General features: G+C 38.7%; 1 pseudogene; it reads right to left on the bottom strand.

Annotated features, from left to right (window-relative positions):
- Positions 1-1342: 1342 nt before the first annotated feature.
- On the bottom strand, positions 1343-1912 carry LOC109388766 (60S ribosomal protein L19 pseudogene; annotated as a pseudogene).
- Between the last annotated feature and the right edge of the window lie 11630 nt (positions 1913-13542).

Raw genomic sequence — 13542 nt, 5'->3', positions numbered from 1 at the left:
TGAGCTCTGAGCAACAGCGGTTCGAGTCAGCCCGAGCTGAGCAGCCGTGAGCTGCCAACAGGTGGCGGGATGGCTCAGCTAAAAAAAAAAAAAAGAAATGCTGTTCTGCACAGATCCCTGTAGCTCAGAGGGAGAGGCACTTCTATCTGAACTTGGCTGACAGCTGTGGTCCTACGGGCAAAGAGGACAAGGAAACTTTCCTGTTATAGGCAACCAGGCTTTCCACAGTGACCCCTGTGCTTGGCAGCAGGACTCAGACACACTTCTTCTAGAACCTGTGCCTTGCCAGTGAAGACAAATATGTGTGAGACTGGGGTCAAAGCCTGCCCCCCTGCATCATTGCCAGAAAGCATCCTGCATGCCCCTACTGGAGGCCTGCCCTTTCTCTGCAGACAATGGCTAAGAGAAGCACAAATATTTCTAAAGTTATAGAGGTTGGCCTACATTATATCCATTGACAAATAATTCATTTTTTAATGCAAAAGCTAGGGCTGGAGGAGAACTGGGAGTCTCCTGATAGCTCTCTATTGCTTTTTTGGATTCACATCTCTTTTTACAAACACAGTACAATGATACTGAAGACAGAAAAGGGGATTCTGATACAGCCTAGGTGATCTTTCTTTCTTTCTTTCTTTCCTTCTTTCTTTCTTCCCTTCTTTCTTTCTTTCTTCTTTCTTTCTTTCCTTCTTTCTTTCTTTCCTTCTTTCTTTCTTTCTTTCTTTCCTTCTTTCCTTCTTTCCTTCTTTCTTTCTTTCTTTCTTTCTTTCTTTCTTTCTCTTTCTTTCTTTCTTTCTTTCTTTCTTTCTTTCTTTCTTTCTTTCTTTCTTTCTTTCTTTCTTTCTTTCTTTCTTTCTTTCTTTCTTTCTTTCTTTCCTTCTTCCCTTCTTTCCTTCTTTCCTTCTTTCCTTCTTTCTTTCTTTCTTTCTTTCTTCTTTCTTTCTTTCTTTTCCTTTCTCAGTTTCCTTAGTATATCTGCTTTTACAAAGCCTAAAAAGCAAATTGTTATCCAGGGAGCAAATGTCAAAACTTTCACATAGGTGTAAGTAGATTGGTTACTTTGGCTTCAAAATATAGATCATTTCCTATCATTGTGGTTTTCTAATATTATATTAATTTTTTAAATCGTGATTGTTTAGTGTGCAATAGTTGAACTGGAAACTCATTGAGAACTGGAACTGGCTAATTCACTTCTGTATCTCTCCAATATTTTCATCTGGTGAACTCGCAAGGTATATTTCTCACTCTTTTTCTCTTTTTTTTGTTGTAGACAAAGGCTGTATTATTGAACGATTGATGTATGTAATTGCCGAGGCCACTATGTACAGATAAGAAAGGTGGAGCTTTATTTCTTGGTCTCTTCTTTCTTGGACAGTCTTGACTTCCTCCTTCTCTGCCTGGAGCTGCTCTTCACCGCACTTGTCTGCGCCCTTCGTCTTAGACCTCCGGGCCCTCAGCCTGCTCGGCCGGAAGCGTCTTGTGAGCCTTGTCTGCCATCAGCTTGTGGACGTGTTCCATGAGAATCCGCTTGTTTTTGAACACTTTCAGATACAGACTGTGATACATGTGACAGTCTGTCTTCTTAGATTCATGGTATCTTCTCAGCAGTAGGTGAAGAATTCTCATCCTCCTCATCCAGGTTACCTTCTCAGGCATTCCAGCGTTGCCAGTAGTACCCTTGAGCTTACCTGTGCCCATAGGCCTGCCCATTCTGCGGTCCAAGGTGTTTTTCCGGCGTTGAGCTCGGGAATGGACCGTCACAGGCTTCCGCATGGCCAGCCCATCTTTGATCAGCTTCCCAGCCTGCAGACGGGAGTTGGCACTGGTGATTTCATTGGTCTCAGTGGGTCCAACCAGACCTTCCCCGTGCACAGCGGAGGACCCGGGACGCAAGCGTCTCCTGAAACCTGAGCATAGCCAAGCTCTGGGACCGGCAGCTCCAGGGCTGCCTCCGCCTCATCTCTCTCACCGGGGGCCGGGGCAGCGAGCCCCATCATCCCCTCCCACCCGGATCAACCCAGATGGGAGACCTGCGGGTCCTCCATCACCCCCTACGTTTCTTGAATGTATGCTAGAATGAGAACATGAATAAACAGAGAGTACGGAGGAAGCAGGTTCAGGAGGCTGCGGTGATGTCTTGAGGTTTTCTTGGTGCAGAAGCAGGTGAGTAGCCATCTTTTGCCTTCCATGGACCATGCTGACTTTTACTGTTAAGTGTAGAATCTTGCTCTGAGTTACTAAAGCTGAGATTTGAAGAGTCCAGGGAAAAGTGAGCTGGATCCAGAATAGTATACATTTTAATATAAGTTGAAATTAAAAGTAATTTATTCAGGAGGTAGTTTTTTCCCTCTAGGGGACAAATGTAATAGGAAAATTTGATAGAAAATTTAATTCATTATCCTAGACTCAGGTAAAGATTTCCATAAAAACTCCAAACCCTATTAAAGCTGTTTCAGAGAAACACATGTACACTTTTTATGACAGATATTTTAATTGACTTGATAAATGGAGTTCACCAGTGGGTGCTAAAATCTCTGTAAGGCTGGAAGGAGGAATATTTAATTTCCATATCTGCTCAGGAAACTATTTAAAGTTAGAATGCTTATCCTTATGGCTGGATAATAAGGATAATTTGACACTAGTGAATATAAAAAACTTAAGTAGTTCTAATAATTTTCTGTTTATCTCCTCCTAAATGTGCTGTATCTCATTTAACAGACCACCCAGGTCTGGAGTTTTTATGGCATCATCTAGTTCTGTCCATTATGCCTCTGAAATATCTCCCAGCCCTGTTCCTCTTTTCCATTTCCTTCGACCAAATTTACATGCTGATCATCTCCCTCCCTCGTCCCCTTCACACTGCTGTTAGCTATTATTTTGAAACATAAGACAAATTATGTCGTTTCCTAAAACCCTAATATAGCTCTCCACTGCCTAGCGTGAAATCCTAACCCGATAGCAAAGTGTTCAGGGCCCCCTGCAGCTTTGCTCTAACTATTCTTTCCAGACTCATCTTTCACCACTTCTCTCTACACAAGCTCTGCTCCAGCCACGCTCAGCTACTCTGGCCCCTCTTCAGGTTATAGATGAGAGCGACAGTAGCATGTGGCAGGAGCTTTGGAGGCATACTGTAGAGGTCCCCAAGCCAGCTCTGCCATGAACTTGGTGACCTTGAGGAAGTTATATCACTTCTCTGAGTCTTGGTTTCCTCATTTGTGAAACAAGTAATGATAGATCAAGAGTTTATCCTGAGACGACACATATAATGAGCTTAGAACAGAGCACAATGGTCCCCATTATCATCTTTACATCGTTGACCATGATCCAATCTCTGTGCCCATGGAGATCACACTCACCCTGCAGCAAACTGTTGTTTACTTGTCACCTTGGAAAGCAGTAAAGTGAACTAATTATTTTTCTGGATTCCTGGAGCACTTTGGTTGTCCATATTTTGCTGTGGCTGGAGTTGTAGAGAGTGTTTTGCTATCTTCATATCCTCCTCCAGATGATGAACTCCCAGAAAGCAGGAACATTTATGATCATCTTTCCATCTGCTGTGCCAACCAGTGCTTAGCGCCTGAAAAATGCTCATCAAATATTTAGTGAACAACAACAACAAAAAAACTTGTCTGTGAGACATTCAATGCACTTTATATTTAAATGCACACATCCAGGAAAATAACCTGATTTAGACTATTACTCATTTACTCCATGTGAAAGCTAACGTCACTCATTTGACAAATACTTAGTAAACATCTACTATTTCTAGTCACTATTCTTGGTGCTGGGGATGCAGCAATTTAAAAAAACAGGTCCTAAGGGATGGATCTAAGAGCTATGATTCTGAGTCAAATGCTATATGATGCTAAGATGTCACAAGAAAGAATTTACAAGGCTTCTCCAAAGAAGAGTATTTTGAGTCAAGTACAAAGACCTCTGTGAGAAGATAGAGAAAAGTGCCTTTCTCTTTCTTATCTAAGTTAGTTTGAATGGTCATTACAGGCACTCATGCCCAACCTCTGATGGTGCTGCAGGCCATCAATATAAGATTCTGTATGGCAGATCAACCTCAGCTTCTGATAAACATTTCTAAGGTCCATGTCCTTTGGAAAAGGAGTCCTGGCACTAACAACATTTTTAAAATTATTTTGTGTTTTTACTTTTGTCAGGCTTCTCCCTGGGCTGTTATTCCCTAATATGTTTATTAGCCATTTATTAGAGGACCTTTTTTTTTACCTTTCTGGGAAAACTAAAGTCATTGGGCATAATGTTTATTATTCAATTGACTGTCCCTATTAACAAATTTATCGACACCAATTCAGTCTTCCCTTATTTCCAAGTCTTAGTGGGTGAGGTCCTCCACTTCCTTCCTGAGGTCGACCCATTCCTCTATATCCTTAATTCCAACCATATCAAAATCCTTCTGACACCTTACCCCTTTAGTTATTCCTCCTCATTTTCTTTCTACTGATTTCTATATTTTAAAGCATAAACTTGTGCAGATATAGGTACTCTCCTACCAAAACCACAAACCTCTATCCAAAACTCTTCACCTTGAATCCTACTAAGCAATTCACCAGTCATTCTACTCCACCTCTTATCAAAATTTTAGAAAGTGCCTCATCTGGTATTTTCACTTCTTTCCCTTCCACTGAGCTAACAATTGAAGCTTCACTTATGTCCCCACCAATCTACTGATTTCCCCCAAATCACCAATGATGATGCAATTTCCAAATGAAATGGAGTATTTTTCAATTCTATTTAATTGGGCCACTCACTTGCTTCTGTTACTGTTAATCCCTACCTGAATTCTTGAAAAATCTTTTTCGTCTTGTCTTCTATAGGACTACCTCTTTGGTTCTCTGTGAATTTCCAGCATTGGCCCTTACCTGTATGGAGTTTTTGTGTGCTTTTCTTCCCGTGCCACCCCTAAAATGTTTCTTTGTCCCCAGGCTCTGTCATTGCTCCCTACTGCTTCTGCTGCTTCTACCTTTCAAAATTCCAATCCTATATTTTGTGTACAAAGTTCTCTTCTTTCCACTCTCCTTGACATATATCACCAAGCTTCTTGTTCTTACCCACCACTAAGATGCTCAAGATCCTCAGATCTTTGTCCAGCTCAAACCTCTCTGCAAAATTTCAAGGATAGCCAGGCAGTGAGTATTTCACCCCAATGTCTCACGGTCACCTCCTTTTGGCCTTTTTGACATTGAGTTCATGTCTTCCCAGTTCTACTTCTCTTCTTGCTTTCTCAATTTCCACCAAGGACAGGGGACACCATGATTCATTCCACCCCTATTTCCAGCTAACATTCTGAGATTTATTTTTAACTTTTTGTATATCTCGTTTTCATTGGAAGTCAATTTGCAAGTTTTATTTCCTAAATATTTCACAAACCTTCCCTTTTCACTGCACCTCTGCTGCCACTACCTGAGTTAAGACCCATTTTCTCTCGTGCCTATCGTGTTTCAGCAGCCTCCCAACAAGCATTCCAGCCTATCCAGTCTTGTATTTCTCAGATGATTCAGTATATGCTCAAGTCATATTTCTATAATGTAAACATGACATTCTCTTCATCGTTTAATTTCATTGTCTCTCCATCTCATGTCTTATCACGTCTTTTCTTACAATACCATTCCTCTTATATGTCATGATGTTTCTTGTCCCAGTCTTTTGTTCAGACTCTCTTATAGTAAATGCCCTCACTTATCATTTTCCAATTAGTGAGCCACCCAGTAAAAGTTAAGTGCTACTTATTTTTTAAGATTTAGATCAGGTGTCACCATCTCCAAGACACTTCTTCTAATATATCCTTTTTACTCATGTCGAGTTTAGGGGCTCCACTACTGTGTTTTCACAGAACCTTGAACTTGCCTCTTATCTTAGCACACTTTATTATGTTTGCCTGTTTACACAACTGTCTTTCCCACTAGATGTGAGTACGGAGGACAGAAACTTCTTTACACACCTATGTACTTCTAATGACTAGGACAGGTTTTGGCACATAATACTCATATGTGTTTAACAATGTCATTGAATAAATGTATGAGAGAATGGTTTTGATTAAAATTATGGAATAGAAATCTCAAAGTTGAACTGAACACTAGGCCAGGATAATTTTTTCACTTATCTTAGCGAATCTCCTTATTATAAAATGGGGATAATGATAATAATCACCTAACACGATGTTTGTAAGGATTAAATGAGATAATATTATGTAAAGCACTTGGCACAGTGCCTGACATAAAAATTGCTCACTAAATATTACAATATAATACTGACAATCAGGTCTATTACTTCTAGTAATACTGTTAGTTAATCACCATCAGGAGAGCAATATGTGTAGTCTATTCTCTTCATTCACCACTGTTATTAGTTTTAATAGTGAGGAAATTGGCCTTATGGTGGCTCATTTTCTCAATAAGTAAGCTCCAAGATCCTGCTGGCTTTATTACTAGGTTTTAATTACAAAGCCATTTTACTTTACTTTCCCATTTGGAAAACAGGGAATGGAAGGAACATCTAAAAATTGCTTGTAGCCACACCATCCAAATAGAACCACTGTTGCTGTACATATTTTTCTCCGGAGAGCTCTTTTTCTATGCACATATTTGGGGGGAGGGGGAGTAGTTGTTAGTGATGGTGGTGACCCTGCTGTTAAATATGCTACTTAGTGAAAGGATCACAGGCCCTGAGAAAGTGCAAATTTAAAAGAATTTGCAAGGAAAGGAAACAAGTTTAACCAGAGTCTGGAGGTGAACTGGAGCCCTAAGTGAAGACAAAATCATGACCTCTATTAGTGTCAGATCCTGCATCAGACACAAACAAACGTTGTTGTTTGTTTGTTTGTTTGTTTCAAAACTCCAAGTCTTAGGGTTGGTGACGTCTGCAAAGAGCAATCCTAACTTAACGACTTGTTCAACGAATAAGGATTTCAGCAACATCTAACTTTCAAAATACTTTTTCTTATATTATGATTTCTCAGCATGTTACGTTATTGTTTTGTCAACAGCAGCATATTGTTGCCCTCTGGGCGTGAACACCTGTCATTCTTAAATAGACTTGTCACAAATTCACTATTTATTGAGCAACAGGTATTAAGCAAGAGCAGTAGGCATTTTTGCAGTTATTGAGTCATGCTAAGTCTAAAATTGAAAAAAAAAGAGGTCATTCCTTCATTCATTCAACAGTTATCTATTGCCCAACTTTCATGTGCCAGGGGTAGTCCTTGGCTGTGGTGAAAACGAGATGAACAAAACTTACATGATTGATGCTTTCATGGTGCTCTAGCATAGCCAGGGAACTGATAGTAAACAAAGAGACAATCAATCAGTATAAAACTTAGGATTACAATAAGTGCATTGCAACAAAACACATGCATCACTGAAACACAATAATAGATTTGGAGAGAAGGAGGTCGGGGACCATCTTCCAATTGTTAGGGAGACCTCTCTGAGGAGGCGATATTTCATTTGAGATCTAATGGACTAAAAGGGCCAGTCTGGTGTGGCCTGGTGGCTAGAAGGGGCTTGCCTCCTGGGGGAGTGAAAGAAGACCAGTGTGGCTCGAGTGAGAGGTCCAGATGAAGCTGGACAGTTCAGGCTTAATCATGCAAGGCCATGTAGGTTATGTTACAGAGTTTGTGTATAAACCAGAGCCTACCTTGCTGGGGTATTATCAGAGCCTAATTGACCTGCAGAAAAGAAATACTCATCTCCAGCCCACTCTAGCCATCCTGTCCCACCTAAAGGGGCAGGAAAAAACCCTGAAAGACACTTGTGAAGTTTACAGTCCAGGGGCAGAGCTTCAGGTGTACGTAGAACCAGTCCATACACATAGTCCATACACATAGAACCAGACATGGCAGGAATGTGGGAATTACGAGACCAGGAATTTAAAACAGCTATGATTAATACACTCAGGGCTCTAACGGATAAGCTAGGTAGTGTCCAAGAATAGATGGGCAATGTAAGGAGAGAGATAGAAATCCCAAGAAAGAACCAAAAAGAAACGTCAGAGATGAGCTTGAGTGTTTGCAAGCTTGTGGCTTCCCCACTAGACACTCTGTTGTAGATGATTGTGGTCATCATTATCTGTCCAGCACACCTGTGCATAATGTTACCTCGGTGTCTTAGTGCACATTCATGTTCCTCCTGCCTGGGATGGAAATAGTACTAACTTAAATAAAGATGTCTGCTCAGAGACCTACAAGTAATACAACCCTAGGCAAGTTTTGAAACCCTGCTGGACCTCATATCTTACAAAATTATGAAAAGGCATATCTCAACAATTTCATGTGAGAAATAAATGAAATGCTCTATGTAAAACTCCTAGCATGGAACCTGGTGAACAATAGCTACTCAATAAATGTTAGTCTCTCTGTTTCTCCACCTCTTGGGTTTCTATCCATTCCATTTCATTGCCATTTTTAAGTCACCAGAGAGTTTGGTGCAGTAACACCTATTTTCCCTTATCTAAGAATCCACTGTAGGTTTTCTCTTTGTGTGTGTGTGTGTGTCCGTCTTCTCCCAATAGATTAGTGTTGAGACCATGCCCAAATCTCAGGGTAACCAGTAGCATTGGGCCCAGAGGTGATGTTCACAGTAAGTCAGCTGTGTTTGTGTAATTATAATCCAGTGAAGCAAAGGAAATCTTGACTGGCCAAGCCGTGGAGGTTGCAAGTAACAAAACATAAAACAAAAATGGATCCCATGACTGCAGAGAAGTTAAGGAGAGCTGCAGAGGGAGCTTGGGCTGGAGAGAAGAGAACGAATGCCATTACATCATCCACATATAATGATGGATAATTTAGAGATACCTGTGGTTGTGTCTACAATCCCAAACTATGCAGTGAACTCAGTGGTGAAGGAAAACAAACTGATTATTTGGACTCCTCATAAGTTAATTTGTCAAACACACATTTATTTAATGTTTGTTATTGATGACATTGTATCTTAGGTTAGATATTGGTAAAATATCTGGAATGAGTACCTTAATCTTAGAAGACTAAATATTGTTATTGTGCTTAATCCAATTACTTCTGTGAGTGATTTTAATACAGTATGTTAAGGCATAGATTTCTTACATTGTAGTTTCTATATTAAATATTATGGTATCTACATTAACTTATCTAAATATATTTGTTTTTGTACTATACAGTAAATGAAAAAATACAATTTTCAGTTGCCAAACATAACAAGATATATACTTTTATAAACAAAAAGAAATAATATTTTCAAAACATTTTCTTTGAACATTGCTTTCAGAGGTACTTTTGCTGAGAGTCTTTTGAGGAATTCTGATGGGGCAAAGCAAATATAAAAATCTACAAAATACAAATAATCTTTTCCCAAGTTCCTATGCAGAAAAGAGATTAGCAGAATTTGTGGGTCACATTATGGTTATTTCCAAATCTTATTTTTAAGATAATAAAGCACGTCTATCTCTTCATTTTCCAAATAGTATTTTTCTATCTTCATGTTGAAGTTTTCTTTCAATTTTTTATAAAGGTAAGCAGTTTAAAAGCAGAGTAATTTATAATATGGAATAATCTCTTGAATATTATTATGTTCTACTTCTTGTTTTCTTTATCCCCTTAGTCGCCTAGATTAATATCTGTTTTTCCTTTTCAATAAGCAATTGCAGACGTACAATCATTTGATTTAGAGATTCTGAATTAATAGGTTTATCCCTCTAAATAGGAGAAAGTCCTTTATTATATTAGCCAGGGTTTTTCTCCAAGGTATTTAAATTTATCTTCAACCCGATGGTCCAAGTACCAAGAGATGCCTATAATTAGATCTAATTACATGTCATATTAATCAAACGGTGGCATATCAGGTTATAATTCTGCTACTATTTCCCCTGCACCTTTTCCACATTCTCTTTCCACCTCCCATTTTAAAGCCTCCTTATGATCGCCAGCAAGATGTCTGTAAATTACATCCTACTTCTAAAACTGTCTGGGAACCAGCTCCTGCGAGGGCCTATAATCACTTGTGACAACAGGGGCAAAACATTGTTATAATGTCCATTTTTCCCCAAGGAGGATATCTCTAATTTCCAACTTTAAATCTCTGTTTAAAAGCCCCTCAATAAAGAAAGGCAGCTGCAGTGCGCCTGAAAGTCTTGAAGGCGCTTCCTCTGCTTTGTATTTGCTTTACAGCTCAGCGTCCACGACACAATTTTTCTGATTAACTTTTTCTTGCAGTTCCTTGGAGTGTAATAGCCAAAATAACAGTATGTTTTCACGTGGATGTAAAAGACGAACTTGCAGGCCTCTTCTTTCAGGATTTGCTTAAAAAGAAAAGGTTTAATTAGGCTCCAGTCCAGGAAGACTCTGGGTAGAGTGTGAAGTGCAGGCAGGCGTCATGAGGTAAATGCATATTGGGAGCGGGTTTCCTTTCTTTCCTCAAGGTCCTGGAATTCTTCAGAGGCCTCCTCCTTAGAGATTAAGGAGCTGACAAGGGTGCTAGAACGTATACCGTATTTCCCCATGTATAAGACGCTCCCAGTATTTAGACCCCACATTTTTTCGGGAAAAGGGTGCGTCTTATACAATGAGGAAATACAGTAATTCTCATTTTCCACCTTCTTTTATTTACAGATTTCGTTTTTTGTTTCTGTTTTCCAAAATTGCAGTTCTTCCCTTGCGGATTGTTTACAGCTGCTTAAATGAACCACTTAATAAATAATATGAATAGCAGTTTGTTTGTTTGTTAACCCAGTTAGTTTCAAATTTACAACCCCCTACACTCTCTCCCCTGATCCACTAAGTTTTCTTTAGCTTTACGTAGCAGACCCAATTTGGTGGATTCCCAGAGCACACTGAAGGACGGGCACATATGCTGTTGCCATGGAAACAAGGTAATTGCTCAGAGGATTCATCCTGCCTGGGTAATATTGAGCTAACTGCTGTACAGTTTCTCATTTATTACAAAACATTTACAAGGAAAATGTGATGTGTTTCATGATGTTAAAGCATTTGTCTTTTTTCAAGACACTAAGTAAAATTTTCTTATTAGAAAACATGCTAACTGGGATAGGAACTCTTCAATAAAAAGCAAACTTAAAATATGCAAAGGTAACTGATGACACAAAACATCAACCGGTGGGCCGTAGGCCTTGACTGGGTAGAAGATGGGAACACGTCTCTCCTTCGGGTCTCAGATGTTACATCTGTCGAGTTGTGCAGTGATTGTCACTAGGCCTGCCTTGCACAGTAATACATGGCTGGAGCGTACATTCTCTGCTGTGCACTTAGGACACCATTTCATAGTCTCTGCCCTTTGACTTCTTCTTTTGCACATAATGACTTGATTGACTTTTTCTATCTTCACTTTCTTTCCCTTTGTCTAATTCTCTATATTCTCATGTTCTCATCCCCACTAATTTTCTTTAAAAAATGAAGGCAATTTTTTCCTCTCCTTATCCTTGGACAGAATGGATTATACTACAAATTTTCATTTTAATTTTAAAACTCCACCTTGTATGTAGTAAGGCCTCAATAAACTTTAACCAAAAATATCTTCTTCTTTTTTTTTGATATTACATGTATTTATTGTTTTGATTTTGATACTTAAAAATCCCATTAAAATGACAAATGCTTTAATAGAAAAATCCAAATTTTCCAATTTGTATTATTTTTTATCAACACTGTTTAAAAATATCTTGAAAAAGCTTCTCTTCTTAACTTTTTATTTATTTATTTATTTATTTATTATTTTTTAAATTTTTTATTGTTAGTTTCAGGTGTACAGAACAATGCAATAGTTATCCTTTTCACCCTTCACACAGAAACAACCCCCCTCCCCCATCTATTACCCTACGACCCCTGATATCATACTTATCTATTACAATTCCATTGACTCCATTCCCACTCTCTACTCCATGTCCCATGACTATATGTATATATAATTATAGTTAACATACAATATTATTCAACATCGGTTCAGAAATACAGTGCGGTGGTCAGGCCTCTACACCGACTATGAAGTGGTCTCCCTAACAAGACATGAGTCCATCTGGCCCCCTAAAAAAATATTTACAACATTATTGATTATATTCCCCAGACTGTATTTTCTATCCCTGAGGCCATATTGTAGTTACCAATTTGTATTGTCTCATCCCTTCCCCTTCTCTTTCATCCTCACCTCCTCCCAACTAGCAACCCTCAGTTTTTCTTCTGTGTCTCTGAGACTATTTCTGTTTACATTTCTCATTTATTCAGTTTTTTAGAATCCACATATAAGTGAGATCCAAAAATATCTTCTGACGCTTATTCTCTTTGGCTCTACCATTATCCATAAAAGCAACGCCTACATCAGTACTTCTCAGCTTCTTGCCTTTGGTTCATAGGTAGCTTCATCAACAGTATGCCTTCTGGTTAAGAATACTTTGTTTTTCTGACACCCTACAAAATATTTACAACATTATTGATTATGTACACCAGAAGCTGAAGTGGAATGATATTGTATGTCAACTAAAATTATATATATATATATATATATATATATATATATATATATATATATATATCATCATTGGATATTGAGTATCAAATATGGAATAGAGTCAATGGAATTGGAACAGCTATAGAACAATGTCAGAGGGGCAATAGATTGGGGGAGGGGGAATATCACTTTGTGAGGGGTGAAATGTATAACTATTAGATTGTTTTGCACACCTGAAATTAATAAAAAAAAGTTGTAAGAAAAAGAAAAGAATACATGGCTTTTATAGTTCTCGTGCAATGACACCCCTGTTCTCTAGTTTAAGAAAACCCATTCATTACATACTTTCTAAAAGTACACGTGCCTCATCGCATGGTTCTTGCTCATTTCTATTGAGATTCGTGGTAGTAGAACTAGATGACCTCCAAATTCACTTTTTGTTCTGATACTCTGCAGTTCAATGATATTGTTGTTCAGCCTCCTAATTTAGAAATGTGATCTGACCAGGCTGGCTTGACACAGGAGCTCCCACATAGCCTATGGACACACTTATTTTTTCCCTTACCACATTGTATTGATGTTAACTCTTTAGCCATCTGCCTTCCTCCATTAGACTTGAACTCCTTGAAGATGGGTCTCTTTCTTATTTAGAGTTGTTTGCATGTCAGCTAACGCAGGGGGTAGCAATGAACATTCAATAAATATTTGGTGAATCCAACAGTTGATTGATTACTTATGTTGATATACTTATGTTGTCAGATTATAGCTTTATCAGTGCATTAAAAGAGGGTCCTAAGCAGGAAGACTTCACAAGCCCTTTATTAATATGGCTGTCATATCTTCTAAAATGTATTCAACTTCCACTATAACCATGAAGGGTTAAGAGATTGATGGGGTGTTAATTGAAAACGACTAAACTTGAAGAACACATTTGGGAATTTGTTTGTGTTCTTATTTGTATAGCATCCTCCCCGTGCTAAGTTTGATTGGCTTGCTTGAGTGGTGTAATATTGACAACTATGCTGTACAAATGCTTAACCAATTGTTTATTCATAGTGTTGGTAGTTGGGTGGCTAATTTGTCACTTACTTTT

The sequence above is a fragment of the Hipposideros armiger genome, unplaced genomic scaffold, assembly GCF_001890085.2.
Source record: "Hipposideros armiger isolate ML-2016 unplaced genomic scaffold, ASM189008v1 scaffold_206, whole genome shotgun sequence".
Classification (NCBI taxonomy): domain Eukaryota; kingdom Metazoa; phylum Chordata; class Mammalia; order Chiroptera; family Hipposideridae; genus Hipposideros; species Hipposideros armiger.
Note: the sequence above shows the minus strand (reverse complement) of the source record. Positions and strands in the feature narration are given on the sequence as shown.